Genomic DNA, 17,979 nt, shown 5'->3' with positions numbered 1-17,979 from the left:
TTGCTTGATATTTTTTCCAAAATTTTTCAACTTCTTTAGTTCCTTAGTTTTAAATTTTATGTAGTGGTTGAGTTAGAATTTTGTTTCTGGTTTCGTTTGGGGCCCATATTTTAATCTTTACTTTTGAATAGTTGAGCATTTATCCACATGTTATGTATTTTTGTATTATTTCCCTCGGTAAACTCAACCCTTCCCTCTCATTCCTCCCACCTCTCTAAAGCAAACAAGGAAAGTTAATATGAATTGGCAAAGTCCAGCTTAACAAAGGCTTTCATGAGGGTGGTTCCTTTTTGAGATTCCTCCTTCACTCTCTTCTCTCCCATGCAGTGCCGGTATTAAAATTAGCCTAGTCACCTCCCACTAGAGAAATAGGGAAGGGGCTTCTTAGGTGCCATTGGAATGACAGACTCTGTGTCATACCTTGGAGAACATCTTTCTCTTGCTGTGATTTATCCATAGGTTATATTTTTATTAAATTTTAAAAAAATATGATAGAATGAAACAAATATACTGAAAATATACTCAGGGTGGAGGAGTTGGGTGAGAGGGAGATGATGTGTTTCTGGTTTAAATATCAAACTCATCTGCCACTTTGGGAATGTCTCTTTTTTCTACATGCCATCCAGCTCAGTTCAGCCTTAAGACTACATTGAAATTTGGAGCTCAGTCTCTTTTAGAAGAATGACTTTTCTCTTTGCAAACATCTCATAAACCCGGCATGGTGTTAGGTGACGGACAAAGAATTACTGGAATTGCCCTTTGCTGTTTTTCCTGTGTGTCTAGTACCTTTGGGTACTTCATGCTTTGAAGGTGTGATTGGAGAATTTTCTGGGTTCTTTTGCTATCAAAATCTATCAAAAGTTTACTCCAGGTAACTTCTCTAATACTGTACCAAACTAAAAAATATTAGTTTCACATCTGCCTTTCACGTTTGGTGGCTTTTTGTGTTTTGAAATGCAGTGCAGAAATCTCTTTTTCAGCATTACAGAAGCGAGAATAGTGTTCTGAAAATTCTTTGTTAATAAATTTCAGTTGAAAGTATAGCAAAACTCATGCTTTATTTGTATAAATGTAATGTGCAAATTAAATAAAATTTTAATTCATTTGCTTTTAATAAATTTAATTTTCATCAGAAACATTAAAATTTACTGTATAATCCCATTTCGCTTCTCTCAGATCTGATTCGAGAAAGAAAACAGAAATAAGGAATTCTCTCTACAACATTGCTGTTCTTTTCTCTTTTACTTTCCTTCTAATTATTTTTAGAGAGGGCTGGAGGTAGGGGGAAGAAGGCAGGCCTTAACAGTATGATTAATTTGTTATCCCAGATCTTCAGTTCACAAGGAAAAAGGGATGCAGAGCATGAGTCCTGGTGATGGGCTCCTTGGTTTTGAATCTCACCCTCCAAACTCATGCCATATGTTCAAAGATACGGACCATATCAATGTAGAAAGATCACTTTGACTAAAATGAGGAAGCCAAGTGATATGGTTTGGTTCTGAAGCCCCACTCAAATCTCACTTCCAATTGTAATCCCTAGGTGTCTAGGGAGGGTCCTGGTGGGAGGTGATTGGATCATGGGGTTGGTGTCCTCCATGCTGCTCTCATGATAATGAATGAGTTCTCATGAGAGCTGATAGTTTTAAGTGTGGCACTTCCTCGCTCTTTTTCCCTCTCTCTCCTGCTGCCATATAAGACATCCCTTTCTCCCTCTTTGCCTTCTGCCATGATTGTAAGTTTCCTGAGGCCTCTGCAGCCACGCTGAACTGTGAGTCAATTAAATCTCTTTTATTTATAAATTACCCAGTCTCAGGTAGTGTCTTTATAGCCATGTGAAAACAGACTAAATGCAGTAAGGCACGTCAAACAAGAGAGAATGTGGAAAGACCCATTGGAAAACAAAGTCCAGCTGAGGGTTTATGATAGGAAGAAAACAAGCATTTAAAATATTTCAAACTTATTTAGAAAAGAAATTGCTAGTGCTTGGTGATTGATTGGATCTAGGTTGCAGAAGGAAGTTTTGATGCTGACTCTTTACACACAATAATTTCATTTTAAAAAATTTTAAATATAAAAGGAACAGGTTTGGAAAACAGACTTTAAGTTAGGCTAGAGACAACTCAGTAGGAATATCAATTATCAGTGAGCTATTCAGGTTTAGAATTCAGAGGAAAAGGTGAACCTAACTAAAGAAGTTGGCGACTCCTAGAGCAGAGAGTAATCAACAGCATTGAATGCTGCTGAGAGCCCAAGTTAGATAAGAGTTCATTTCAATTCCTTTGGATTCAGTGACATGAAAGTCATTGGGATCAGCAAAAGCTATTTTGAAATAGGAATGGTACAAAAGTTAGATTGGGAAGAGTTGAAATACAGAGGAGAAAAATTAAGTAAGAGAATATAAATATCAAAAATCCTGGATATGAGGTTGATATAAAGATGGAGACATGGTATTTATTTTCATTAGTTGTATAATAAAGAGGCATTATGTTAAGCAATTGAATAGTGTATATATTTTGAACCATGTAAGTATGTATTCTTCAATTTCTTAAAACTTTTTCATTAGTAGTTTTTAAAGAAACATCAAACTTTTAACCAATTAATTTTAAATGTTTAAATCTAATATTAATTGAAGGATAGCATAGAGGAAAGAGAAATAAGGTTCCAGAATATTCTCTGTTTTCAAAAATCAAAACACTGAATTTGTATAAAGAGACACTAAACTACTCTGTGGAATTCTTACATGCCATACCTCATGCTGGGATGGCAGTCCCGTGTACTTGCTACTTTGAGGTCATTTATTAGGGTGACACCAAAAAGCCCCAGTAATCTGATATTATTATTCAAATAAAACTTTATCTAATTTAACATTTGATATGTTAAATTAACTTAAACCAGAAGCTGCCTTGCTTACCATGGCAGGAATGCATAATATACATAGTGAGGTTAACAACCCTTCGTACAATAAACATGAGCTGTCTATATACCCGAGCAAGTCCTCCACGGGCTGCTGGTAAGATAATTTTCATAAGAGATTTATTCTCTCTCAAAAATTGGCAGAGCTGAACTCACACAGTCACCTGTCTTTGGTCCATACTACATTCAAATGTTTATATTTTTCTTTGCTTTACCACCCTTTACTTTGCATTTTTCCTGTAGTTCTCGTCTCTGTATATTATACATGTTTGAGTTGTGTGTGTATGTGTGTGTGAGGGTGTACTGGCACGTGAAGACTTAATCCATTCTCTTCTGCCTTCATTCGGTCTATTCTGTATTAAAGAAGAGCAATGTATCTGCCCAGTTATTTTAAGAAGCATATATGCTCTGTGTGTCTAGTAGTAATGGACTTTTACAGCCATGCCGAGTGAGTACTAAAAGACTATTGTTCACAGTGAGGTGGGGAGCTAAGCACTTACAGCAATGCTCAACAGACTTTGACATAAAAAGTAAATTCATTGTGGAGAAAAGGATGTATTTTTAAAGTAGTAGTAAGAAACGAAGCACATAATGTGCCTTTGCTCCTATATTTGACAAGAATGAGTCCAAAGATACATGATTGTTGATTATAACACACACTGGATAATGTTAATAACTATCCAGGTTATGCTCATAGCTCTTCTAGGTTTTTTCCTCACTTGCTCTACTTTCCAGTAAATCTTCTTTACCATTCTGAAACATGTTTCAAGTGATGGCAAAAAAAAAAAAAGTAGTATAATGTATCAGAATTATCAATTCATTTAAATTGGCAAGATTTTCTGGATCATGAGTTCCCATCAAATATTATACAATCATTTAAGACAGTTCCATGAGGTTTTCAAAGAGTACATTAACAATTTCTTGAATGGATTTGACTTGTTATGTAAAATGTTATTGAACTGTTAAGATGGCTGCTTATCATCTGATTGTTAATTACCCTCTTTATAGGAGACACTCAATATAGTTTTTCCATGATTTGCTCTTCTTGGAATTATAATAGATGGATTTAGATTTATTGTCTATTGCTAATAATTTTTTTAAATTTTAAAATCTGTTCATTTTCTCTGAGTTATAGATGTATATTGCAGAAAATATTGAAAATAGAAATCTAATAAAGAAATTAAAATCATTTTATAATATAGTCTTCAATTCTGCCAAAAGTAAATAAACCAAAATGTGAAAGATATCCCTTTATCTTACATTTTTGGACTGCTCTCAAAAAATACTCCATCAGTTCCCTATCTAATCACTTACATGTTTATGTACCTTGCTTAAATAAATGAGATAAATCTACACGACTATTCTGTGACATTTTTGGTTAGTAATATGTTTTCTAAAAATTGATATTTTGGTCCCTATATAGTATTCTATAATATGAATTAAATATTTCATCATTCTCATTAATAAACTAAAGGTTACTGTTAGTTTTTTACTACTAAAAATGATGTAACAATTAAATTGCCTGTATATATATCTTTTCTTTTCTTTTTTTGGAGACAGAGTCTCTCTCTGTCACCCAGGCTGCAGTGCAGAGTTGCAGTCTCCGCTCACTGCAACCTCCATCTCCAGGGTGCCAGTGATTATCACGCCTTAGCCTCCTGAGTAGCTGGGATTACAGGTACACACCCTCACTCTCAGCTAATTTTTAAAGTATCTTTAGTAGAGACAGGGTTTCGCCATGTTGGCCAGGCTGGTTGAACTCCTGACCTCAAGTGATTCACTCACCTCAGTCTCCCAAACTGCTGGTATTACAGGTGTGAGCCACCACATCCAGCATATCTTTCTTTTCATGTGTAAGCATTTTCATAGTAAAGAATGGAAACGTAGAGTATCCAGGTCAATGAGTATATGAATTACATATTGTGTGAGGTGTTTTTCTTCAAATTTTCCTTTAATAAAATCTAGAATTTATTTGGGGGCCTATCATACTACTTGTGGAAGAGAGAAAGGGTTATATGTATCTATAATACTAAGCTTATTACTTTGTTATTCAAATTATTTATAGTTATAGTTGAGTATACTTTATATATAAATTTATTAACTAAACTTGTTAACCCCCCACTATAATTATGAACTAAAGTTTCTACTAATTTTTCCATATTTTATCCATTTCCTAAAGAAAATATTATCTCAACAAACTGGAGAGAGAAGAGACATACCTCAAAACACAATGAAAGTCATATATTATAGATCCACAGCTGATGTATACTGAAAGCTGGGAAAAGTTGAATATTTCTTTCTAAGTTCCGTAACAAGACAAGAATACCTGTTTTCACCACTTTTGTTCAACATAGTACTGAAAGTTAACAAGAGAAACTAGTCAAAATTAAAAAATTAAGGGTATTTGAATTGGAAAGGAGGAAGTAAAATTGTCCCCATTTGCAAATGACATGATCATATGGATAGAAAACTGTAAAGGCTCTAGTAAAAAAAAAAATATTGAAAGTAATAAATGAATTCAGTAAAGTTGCAGAAAACAAAATCAACGTACCAAAGTTAGTGGCATTTCTATGCATTAATAGTGAACTATTTAAAAAAAAAAAATCAAGAAAGTAACAAAACCTACATACACACACACACAAAAAATACCCAAAGAGATTAAAGATCTTTAGAATGAAAACTATAAACCATTGATGAAAGAAACTGAAAACAACACAAATAAATAGAAAGATATCCTGTGTTTATGGACTAGAAGAATCACTATTCCTGAAATTTTATATTATCCAAAGTGATCTACAGATTCAATGCAATCCCTATCAAAATACGACAGATAGCACAGATATTCTTCAAATGATAGAAAATAAAAGTCTTAAAATGTATATGGAAACACAAAAGACCCAGATGATAAAGGAATCTTGAGCAAAAAGAACAAAACTGGAGGTATCAAATTACTTGACTTCAAAATATACTACAAACCTACAGTAAACAAAACAGCATGGCACTGGCATAAAAACAGAAAAATACACCAATGAAAAAGAATAGAGAACCCAACAGCCATCTGATTTTCAACAAATATACCAAGCATGCACATTAGGAAAAGGATACTCTCCTCAGTAAATAGTGCTAGGAAAACTGGATATCCACACACAGAAGAATGAAACTAGATACCTTTTACCACCATATACAAAAATCAAATCAAAATGAACTAAAGGTTTAAATCTATCTAAGACCCAAAACTATTAAATGATTAGAAGAAAACATTGGGGAAACATTTCAAAAAATTGGGTTGGATTATTTTTTAAAAATAAGACTTCAAAAGCACAGACAACAAAAGCAAAAATAGAGAAATGGGATTACATCAAACTAAAAAGCTTCTATATAGCAAGGAAATTATCAATAAATAGACAACTTACACAATGGGAGAAATTATTTGCACACTATTCATCCTTAAAGGAGTTTATATCCAGAACACATAAGGAACACAATTAATAGGAAAAAAAATAATAATTTAATTTTAAAATGGGCAAAAACCTGAACAGACATTTCTCAAAAGAAGACATACAAATGACCAAATATATATGAAAAAATATTCAATAATCTTCAACAAAATATCACTTCATCCAAATTAAAATGACTATTATCAAAAATACAAAAAAAAAAAAAAAAAAAAAAAAAAAACCCACAAATGTTAGCAAGGATGTGAAGAAAAAAGAACTCTTGTGCACTATTGATGGGAATGTAAATTAGTATAGCCATTATAAAAAACAGTATGGGGTTTATTTTTTAAAATTAAAATAGAGATACCATATGATCCAGCAATCCCATTACAGGGTATATATCCAAAGGAAATGAAATCAGCCTGTCAAAGAGATATCTGCATTACCATGTTTATTACAGCACTATTCATAATAGCCAGGACATGGCATCAACCTAAACGTGCATCTGCAGATGAATGAATAAAGAAAATGTGGTATTGATACACAATGGAATGCTATTCAGTAATCATACAGAATGAATTCTATCATTTATGGCAACATGTATGAAGCTGGAGGATATTATGCTGAGTGAAATCAATGAAGCCTGAAAACACAAGCTTACCGTGCTGATCTCATACATATGTGGAATCTTAAAAAGATGATCTCATGGCCTGACACGGTAGCTCACGCCGGTAATTCCAGCACTTTGGAAGGCCGAAGCAGGTGGATCACAAGGTCAGAAGTTCGAGACCAGCCTGGCCAAGATGGTGGAACCCCGTCTCTACTAAAAATGTGGCTGGAAGTGGTGGCGGGTGCCTCAATCCCAGCGACTTCGGGAAGGCTGAGGCAGGAGAATTGCTTGAACCTGGGAGGTGGAGGTTGCAGTTGGCAGAGACCCCACTGCACTCTAGCTGGTGACAGGCAAGACTCATCTCCAGGAATCTCATAGAACTAGAGAGTAGAATAATGGTTACCAGAGGCTGGGGAAGGTCGTGGAGAGCGAGCAACTAAGAAAGGCTGGTCAACAGCTATGAAAATAACAGACGGCAAGAATAACTTCTGATTTACATTTAGGGAGAATAAGTGTATATTTCAAGATAAATAAAAGATACTGAATGCTATCACCACAAAGAAATGATGTTTAAAATAATTACCCTGATTTAATCATTATACAATGTATACATGCATTGAAACATTACACTGTACCTCCTAAATATGGACAATTATATGTGTCAATTAAAAATCAAGTAAAAAAATCATTTAATTAGATTTGTACTTTTTTAATAGAAACATTAATTCACTCTTACTATGATAAATTATTTGATTGTATTTATATTTCCACCTCATTTTATAAGTAGTTTACTGTTCATTTATTTTTGCTTCTCATTGAGTCAGCTGAGTACATTTCCTCCCATTTTTCCCATCTTCTGATTTAAAAGCAGATCTTCTATCTATTCTTCAGCAATTATCTTTTATAAATTAATCTATTCAAAAAATGTTTATTGAGCTTCAACTATGTGTCAAGCATTGTTCTTGCTTTCATGGATATACCATGAAAAAAAAGGGACAACATTCCTATCTGCATACAATCTATATTCTAGTGAGAGAGAAAACAGCACTGAGAAAGGCAATAGATATAAGCAAATCATGTAGTAGATCAGACAGTGACAGGTGCTATGAAGTGAAGTCAAGGGAAGTATGTGGTGAATGAGGGAAGCAAATTTAAACAGCATTCTCAAAGGAGGCCCAACACAGCTCTCTAGGGGAGAACTTTCCAATAAGAACAGGTGCAAAAATCTCTGAGGTGGAAGCAGGCCTAGCATGTTCAAGGAATAGCGATGAGGCTAACGTATCTAGGGAAAAGTGACACAGGGATGGTGACAGGAGATGAAGTCAGATAGGTAAAAAGATGCCAGAATGTTTAGGACTTTCTATTTCAATGAATTTGAAGTTGAATTAAGAACTGAATCAATGTAAAATATTTTTCATTGAATACAAATTTACTGGCTTTTTTTTTTCAAATTTTATTTTGGATTTGGGGTATACACCTGCAGGTTTGTAACAACAGTACGTTGCATAATGCTGACATTTGCGATATGGATGATCCCGTCACCCTAGTAGTAAGCAAAATACCCACTAGGTAATTTTTCAGCCCACACACCCTCCCTTCCTTACTCTAGTAGTCCCCAGTGTCTATTGTTCTCATCTTTTGGTCTAAGTGTACTCAATATTTAGCTCCTACTTGTAACTGAGAACATGTAGTATTTGGTTTTCTGTTCCTGTGTTAATTCACTCAGGATAATGGCCTCCAGCTGCAAACATGTTCTGGCAAAGGGTACTTCATTCTATTTATGGCTGTATAGTATTCCATAGTGTATATGTACCATATTTTCATTATCCAACCCACCATTGATGGGCATCTAAATCGATTCTAAGTCTGCTATTATGAATAGTAATGTGATGAACATGCAAGTAAGTACATGTATATTTTTGGTAGAAAGATCTGCCTTCTTTTATATATATACCTAGTAATGGGATTACTGGGTCGAATGGTAGTTCTGTTTTAAGTTATTTGAGAAATCTCCAAACTGCTTTGCACAGTAGTTGAACTAGCTTGCATTCTCACCAACAATGTATAAGCATTCCCTTTTCTCTGAAGCCTTGCAAGCATCTGTTTTTTTTTTTACTTTTTAATAATCACCATTTTGACTGGGTGTGAGATGGTATCTCGTTGTAGTTTTGGTTTGCATTCCTCTAACAATTGGTGATAATGAGCATTTTTTAATGTTTGTTGGCTGTATGTCTTCTTTTGAGAAGTGTCTGTTCATGTCTTTTGCCCATTTTTTAAATGGAATTGGTTTTTGTTTATAGATTTAAGTTCCTTAATGATTTCAGATATTAGACCTTTGTTGGATGCATAATTTGTAAATATTTCTCCCATTGTGTGGGTTGTCTGTTTATTCTGTTGATAGTTTCTTTGCTGAGTGGTAGCTCTTTCATTTAATTAGGTCCCCTCTATCAATACATTTTATTGTTGCAATTGCTTTGGGGACTTAGTCATAAATGTTTTGCCAAAGAAGATGTCAAGAAGGGTATTTCCTAGGTTTTCTTCTAGGATTTTTATAGTTTTAGATCTTACATTTAAAGCTTTAGTTCATCTTGAGTTAATTTTTGTATATGGTAAAAGGTAGGGATCCAGTTTCATTATTTTGCATATGGCTAGCCAGTTATATTGGCACCATTTATCGAATAGGGAGTCCTTTGCTTATTTTTGTCAACTTTGTCAAAGATCAGATAGCTGTAAGGTGTGCTTTTTTCAGGGTTCTCTACTCTGTTCTATCGGTTTATTTGTCTGTTTTTGCACCAGCACCATGCTATTTTGGTTTCTATAGCCTTATAGTACAGACTGAAGTCGAATAACATGATGCTTCTGGCTTTGTTCTTTTTGCTTAGGATTACTTTGACTATTTGGGCACTTTTTTGGTTTCATGTGAATTTTAAAATAATTTTTTTCTATTTCTGTGAAAAAAAAAATGGCATTGATATTTTGGTAGGAATGGCATTGAATCTGTAAATTGCTTTGGGAAGTATGGCCACTTTAATGATATTAAATCTTCCAATCCATGAGAACATAGTATTTGTTCCATTTATTTGTGTTGTTTCTAATTTCTGTCAGAAGCATTTTGTAGTTCTCCTTGTAGTTTTTCACCTCATTGGTTAGGTGCATTCCTAGGTACTTCATTTTTTTGTGGCTATTACAAATGGGATTATGTTCTTGATTTGGCTGTCATCTAGAATATTATTGGTGTTTAGAAATGGTAGTGATTTTGTACATAGATTTTATATTCTGAAACTTCATTAAAGTAATTTATCAGTTCTAGGACATTTGCAGACTCTTTAGGGTTTTCTAGGTATAGAATGATATCATCAGTGAAGAGAGATAGTTTGACTTCTTATTTTTCAATTTGGATGCCTTTTATTTCTTTCTCTTGAACTGATTGCTCTTGATAGAACTTCTAGTACTGTGTTGAATAAGTGCTGTGAGAATGGGCATGCTTATCTTGTTCCAGTTCTCAAGGGCAATGCTTCCAGTTTTTGCCTGTTTAGTGTGATGTTAGCTATGGATCTGTCATAAGATGGCTCTCAGTATTTGATGGTACATTCCTTCAATGCCTAATGTGTTGAGGGATTTTACAATGAAAAGATGCTGGATTTTATCAAAGGCTTCTTCTGCATCAATTGAGATAATCATATGGGTTTTGTCTTATTCTCTTTGTGTAGAGAATCACATATATCATCTGTGTATGTTGAACCAATCTTGCATCCCAAGAATAAAGCTTACTTGATCCTGGTGAATTAACTTCTTGATATATTCAGTTTGCCAGTATTTTGTTGAGGATTTTTATGTCTATTTCATCAGATATATTAACCTTTAGTTTTCATTTTCATTGTGTCTACACCAGATTTTGGTAACAGGATGAAGCTGATTTCATATAATGAGTTAGGGAGGAGCCTTTCTTCTTTGCTTTTTGTAGTTGTTGTTGTTGTTTGAATAATTTTAGTAGGAATTGCACCATTGCCTCTTCGTTATATCTGACTGAATTCAGCTGGGAATCCATGTGGTCCAGGGCTTCATTTGCTTCATGGGTTTTTATTGCTGATTTAATTTGGAACTTGTTATTGATCTGTTCAGGTTTTCACTTTCTTTTAATTTTTGAGAGGTTGTGGGTTTCCAGGAATTTATCCAATTCCTTTAGATTTTCTGTTTCATGCACAAAGAGGTGTTCATGTTCATATTAGTCTTTGAGGATATTTTACATTTCTGTGAGATGGATTATACTGCTATCTTTCACAACACCCACACACTCAAAGTAAAGGAATGGAGAAAAATCTATCAAGCAAACCAAAAACAACAACAAAAAAAGAAGGAGTTGCTATTGTTATATTAGATAAAACAGATTTTAAACCAACAACAATCAGTAAGAACAAAGAAAGGCATTACATAATGATAACGTGTTCAATTCAAAAAGAAGACTTAACTATCCTAAATATATACACACCTAACAATGTAGCACTCAGATTCCTAAAACAAGTTTTTCTTGACCTATGAAAATATTTAGACAGCACACAATAATAGTGAGGGACTTTAATAATTGAGACAGAAAGCTAACAAATAAATTGCAAACTTAAACCTGCCAGTTGACAAATTGGACCTAATAGACATCTACAGAATACTACACTTAACAATCAGAGAGTATACAGTCTTCTCATCTGCACATGGAACTTATTCTAAGATTGACCACATGCTCAGTCATAAAGTAAGTCTCAATAAATTCAAAAAAATTGAAATCATACTAAGAACACTCACAGACCACAGTGCAATAAAAATGGAAATTAATACCAAGAAGGTTTCTGAAAACTACACAAAAACATAGAAATTAAACATGTTCCTGGCCGGGCGCGGTGGCTCACACCTGTAATCCCAGCACTTTGGGAAGCCAAGGAGGGCGGATCATGAGGTCATGAGTTCGAGACCAGCCTGCCCAACATAGTGAAATCCCATCTCTACTAAAAATACAAAAATTAGCTGGGCATGGTGGTGCATGCATGTAGTCCCAGCTACTGGAGGTTGAGGCAGGAGAATCACTTGAACCTAGGAGGTGGAGGTTATAATGAACCAAGATCATGCCACTGCACTCCAGCCTGGAGACAGAGCAAGACTCCATCTAAAACAAAACAAAACAAAAAACATGCTCCTAAAAACTCTTGGGTGAAAGATGAAATGAAGGTAGAAATCCAAAAATTCTTTGAAATTAACAAAATAGAGCTACAACTTACCAAATTTTTGGGATGCAGCTAAAGAAGTATTAAGAGGACAGTTTATTGTACAACTACTTTCATCAAGAAGTCAGAAAAATTGCAATTTAATAATGTAACATTGCACCTAGAAGAACTAGAATGAAAAAGAACAACCAAACCAAAGTTAGCAGAAGAAAAGGAATAACTAAAACCAGATAACTAAACAAAATTGAGAGCAAAAATCTATACAAAAGATCAATGAAACCAATAATTCTTTTTTCGAAAGAATAAGCAAGATTGATAGACCACTAGCTAGATTAACAGAGAGAAAAAAAAGTGAAGATCCAAATAAGCACACAATGAGAAAATTTTACTGATTTTTAGGACATTTCACTTAAGCCTTTGCACAGTGCAAGATGTTGTATTGTTGTGTTTATGTCAAGCACATGTATTAACATACATATGACGACACATGGATAAACACATCACCAATCTAGTCTCTGTCAACAAATTGTTCGATTTGAATGATTTTTTTCTACACACTGATGTGACATTGTACTTATTGAAATATTTTAGGCAGACAGCATGACTTACTGTGATCTATGTAAAATGTAACTAGCAATTAAAATGAAATACTTATTACTTAAGTTATAACATAATTAAACTATGGTTTTAGTTTAGAAAATGAGTAAAGACAATTATGTTTTACATTAAAATATGTTAATAAAAGATTTTAATATAATATTAGTGAATAATTAGCACAAAAGCTACTACTACAACCAAACAGTAAAGGAAAAAAGAGACTAGAAAAATGTAAGGCACAAATTTTACAATGACTGGCAGTTGCAATTCACAGGAGAACATAATAAATGTTTGTTCAGAAAACATTTAAACAAGCCTGAAACACTGCCATATGTGCATCTATTTTTTCAACTATGAATTTTATGAAATATAAATGAAAATCAACTCATTCCAATGAAAATTCAGTAGCCAAATTGAGATGTCCTTCAAGTGTAAAATACACTGGATGGGATAGACTTTGTATGAATAAAACATTAAAAACTATATTATGAACAATTTTATATCAATTCCATGCCAAAATGATATTTTACATATATTTGGTTACATAAAATGTATTGTTAAAATTAATTTTGCTTATTTTTCTTTTTTAGTGTAGCTAGAAAAATTAAAATTGCATATATGGCTTGCATTGTATTTCTGTTGGTGAGTACCAGTTTAGATCACTTAGGAAGAGATTACGTTGCTTCATACAGGTCTGTTTTGCATACAGCAGAGTTCAGAATGATCTTAGGACTTTCAACATAGAGGAAGATACATCCATTGCCATACACTAAGCATATCTTACGAGATAAATGGCTTTAACTGGTTGACCTAGTTCCTTAATCAGTTATACCAACAATTTTCCCATGGCCACTTGCTTGTGAATATTAGCTTCAAGCTTCAACTTTCTAGGATTTTGTTGGTTAAGATTTGCTCTTACTTCTCCTATGGCATATTCCTCTCTAGTTGCATGTAATTCTTCTCTGTGTTGCATGTTGCAGGTAATACTTATGCTAAATTTGTTTTTTCTGCATCCATTCAATTCTATCTACTTTTTACATCAACAATGTTTTCAACCAGGGGAAGGGGCTCACATCTGTAATCCTAGCACTTTGGGAGGCCAAGGTGGGAGGACTAGTTGAGGCCAGGAGTTTGAGACCAGCCTGGGCAACATAGAAAGACTCGGTCTCTATAAATCTAATTTTTAAAATATTTTAAAAATAATTTCTCAAAACTCTATCTCATATTCCTCTCTTTCTCACCGAGTCCCATTTTTGTATTTGGTAACTTGAATGTCCTTTGGACAATCTAAATGACGTAGTAGCTTATCAGAAAGCAACTCCAATATCTTCTCTTGCCCACTTTTGCCTCCAATTTTTATGTTTACTCCTCAGAGCTTGTTATTTCCTATAGACAGTCCTTCTAAATAATGAGTGCCTCAAAGACCAATTTATTGCTCTTTGATCTAAATTTTCTTTTAATCCAGCATTCTCAATGAAATCTCTGAGTTCTCCAGTACACTATATGTTATTTTATCAAGAATATCAATTATTAAATCTCAATTTTCTCTTAATCACTTCGCCTCCAACTTCATAATCACATGCCACACTATATCCATTAGCCTATGGGCCATGATTTACAACATATTGACATATATGCTTCCAGAAGTTAAAATTCTATAATATAGAGTGGGGTGTGGTGGCTCATACCTGTAATCCCAGCACTTTGGGAGGCCAAGGTGGGCGGATCACAAGGTCAAGAGATAGAAACCATGCTGGCCAACATGGTGAAACTCCATCTCTACTAAAAATACAAAAATTAGCCGGGCATGGTGGCACGTGTCTGTAGTCCCACTACTCAGGAGGCTGAGGCAGGAGAATCCCTTGAACCTGGGAGGCAGAGGTTTCAATGAGCCGAGATCATGCCACTGCACTCCAGCCTGGAGACAGAGCGAGACTCCAAAAAACAAACAAACAAACAAAAAACTATAAAATACGTAATATAAAGAAGGTATCATAAAAATGTTAAAATATTGAGTTAGAAGTTGTCTTTTCCCATCAAAATTCTGTATGTATTCCATAGACATCTTGCTTTCCATATTGCACAATTGAAAACCAAAGACATCTATTTTTATTTTTGGAAGAAATAAAGTGTTCTGCTTCAATTCTTATGAGATATCTCTTCTTTATCTTGAGAATCTAAATGTGTTTTCAATGAAATATCTATGCCTGAGTTTCTTTTCATTGACTCTGCCTAGAATATACTGAGTTTCCTCAATCTGCTTATACAGATACAAGTCTTTGTAAATCATTAAATTTCTCTTTCATTTAAAGTCATTGAAATATGTGTACTGTTCTCTTTTTCAAGCAGACCTCTCATTTATAGTTTAGTCCATCCAAATCTTCTCTATCTTTTTTGGCTCTTTTCTTTATCCCTTTCCTTTTAAATTACTGATGCTCTTCTCAAATTGCCCTCTACATTTCTAACTAATTTTTCTGCAGCATTAGTTCTTTTTTCTATTGCTGAAAATATGGATTTTAATTCTGTTACCGTGTTTTGATTTTCTCTGAGGCCATTTTTTTTTTGTTTCATCATGACACCTTTTTCTAATTCTGCTGCTTTTTCATCTCCTTTTCTTTCTCCTGATGAATGCCTTCTCTTTAAAAGAAACAATGCCTTTTTGTCTTCTGAAGATGCCAAATACTCGTCTTAAAAATAATTTCTAGATCTTTCAGTAGTTTACAAGAATAAGTCCTTTCTTTGAGGCTTCTGAATGCTATTCTTTTTTGTCTGTTCTATGGTTATTTTCCACAAGCATGTGGGGAGGTTTCTACTTACTTCTTTTGAATAAAGCAAAGCTCTACCTAGTGAACTGCCTATGTCTCCTCCCTGCATAGGTACTTGGAGGTCACAGGTGACTGGAAGCCATATCATGCTTTCTCAGGTCACAGGTGACTGGAAGCTTTATGTGCTTCACTCTCAACCCAATTTACAATTTCTAGCAGGATTTGGTCCAGCGAAATGTTGTAGGAGTTTCCACTGCTTAGATCTCTGACAATGAGAACTCATAGAATAATTGAAACAAAACAAAAAGTTTAATCCATAGTATAAACTGTGAACAGACCTTCTCCACCTCTGCTCTTGCTCCTCTACACAGAACATTTTGTATTTGGGAACTGAGAGGTGGGAGAGGAGGAGACTCTATCTCCTAAAATGAAACACACACCTCCACAATCTCCTCCAATTTCCTAATCTGTAGTTTACTTGCAGTTGCCATCTCTGAGTAAGCATTGAAAACTGTAAATTAAAGAGTTCCATAAATACAGGTTGAGCAAAAATTAAAGGCTTCCTTAAAGTTGTGCATTTTGTGTGCATTTTCACTCATAGTAAGGCCATAGAAATTGTTGATAGACTCTGCACTCTAAAGGTTACCTTAACTTAAGAGGACTTTCCTAAAATATCTTAAAAGCCATCTACTTTTTTGCTCACAAAAAGAAAAAGAGCTTCCCTTTCTTAATTTGAAAAGAGTCTGTAGTATGTGCCAGAGGAGAAAAAATTACAATAGTATACACCCAATTTCGAATGTGATCCAAAATAGTTTGGTCTAAAATAATAAATAATAGAGATGAGCTTATTGCCCTTTCCCTATAACTTTCCAACAGATACATTTATAGAAAATTCTGGACTTTTGTACTTGAAAGGAAGCTTCCATATTATCTGGTTTAATATGCTAATTTTGCAAATGAGGAAACTGGGAAATAGGAAAAAGTATTTGTATAAACTTAGATATCAATAGAACTGACAAGGAAACCCATTATCAGAGTGCCAGTTCAATTTATTTCTTGTGAAACCACTTTGGATTCTGTCTACCTATTACTACAGTGGGCAGAGCTTTCCTTACCTGGGAGGGAAACCTCAGCTGTCTTTGGAGAAACAGCCAGAACACTCAGCCTTGAGCAACAACTGGAAGAACAGTGCAGCTGTCATCAAGTCTGTCATTTCCTACTTCTTCAGATCATTACCGACTGCTTGCCAGACAAAGACCTTTGTGCATGCTTACTTCCAAAGAAAAATACCTTCTCCATATGCATGAAGCAAAAATGTTAAATTGTTCAAAGAAAAGTTTTTCTATTCCTTCTTTTATTCCCAGCTCCATGTTGACCAACATTTGAAATGTGTAATATCTGAAATATACTAGCCCCTCATTAGGGTCAAAGGCATAAGCTAACAATGTTTATGAATTGATGAGTATTGTGTGTAAATGCCAAAATTGTTAAATCAGTAATAATTCTAAATTTGAAAGACGAAAGATAAGCATTGACATTTAACAACAGACAGGGTTATATATAATGATGTAGACTATTCTGAGAAGAAGGGTATTAACTCTTTCTGTGATCCAAAGGATACATAGAAGCTTCTTGTATACCTGTCCAAAATACACAAATTTGTGTAAAGCATGTTGTAAATCTCACTCAGTCTTTACCTTCTGTCCTTATCCATAACAAAGTAGAAAGAGTAAGGATTATGGAACCAACTGATGTGAATTCAAACCCATATCTCGTAGCTGTAGTACTTTGAACACATTACCGTATCTCCAATTGGGGTTTCTTATCTATGGGAATAATAATCTTACCTCAGAGATACTATCCTTGCTGCATATGTGAAATCACACCAGATATTGTATGCAAAGCTTTTAGGTTCATCCTGTAACCTGAGCATTTAAGAAACATTAGTTCTTTACTTCTACATGGAAAATAGTTTGAAAAACCAGTAAACTAGTAAACACATAATTATGCCCCTACTAAATTTTTGAATTGATATGTACCTTCTTTTTTAATAACATACAGATTTATTTTATCTCATCTTCTGGTACATTCATTCATTTAACACATATTTTTCAATCCCTACAATGTGCCAGGACTGTTGTAGGCATGTTGGATGCCTCGATGAACACAACAGACAAAAAAAGTTTCTGGTCTCATGAAGGTTACAATCTATGAGGGAGAAAGAGAATAAATAATAAACATAATAAGCATGTGTATAACTGTCAAATGCTATGTGAAAAAAACAGCACAGGTAAGGGATATTTGAACTGCATGCAGGAGGCATTTTTATATTTTAAATGCAAGAGATCAAGTCAGGCCCTTTTGAAGGAGGTAAGGAAGTGAGCTGTACAAATATCTGGGAAAGAGTGTTCCAGGCAGAGGGCAGAGCAAGTATAAAACCCCAT

At 34.2% G+C, this 17,979-nt stretch overlaps 1 long non-coding RNA gene across 1 annotated transcript in view; it reads left to right on the top strand.

Moving 5' to 3' along the window:
- The window catches only part of LOC103877074, a 77,941-nt gene extending 60,994 nt beyond the window's left edge, over positions 1-16,947 (top strand). The window contains exon 3 of the long non-coding RNA XR_001894299.3: positions 16,632-16,947. This is a non-coding gene — a long non-coding RNA (uncharacterized LOC103877074). The remainder of the gene's footprint in view (positions 1-16,631) is intronic.
- The last annotated feature ends 1,032 nt before the right edge of the window (positions 16,948-17,979 follow it).

Source organism: Papio anubis, chromosome 14 (assembly GCF_008728515.1).
Source record: "Papio anubis isolate 15944 chromosome 14, Panubis1.0, whole genome shotgun sequence".
NCBI classification, from domain to species: domain Eukaryota; kingdom Metazoa; phylum Chordata; class Mammalia; order Primates; family Cercopithecidae; genus Papio; species Papio anubis.
The sequence above is the reverse complement of the archived record's forward strand: the minus strand, read 5'-3'. Positions and strand labels throughout refer to the sequence as shown.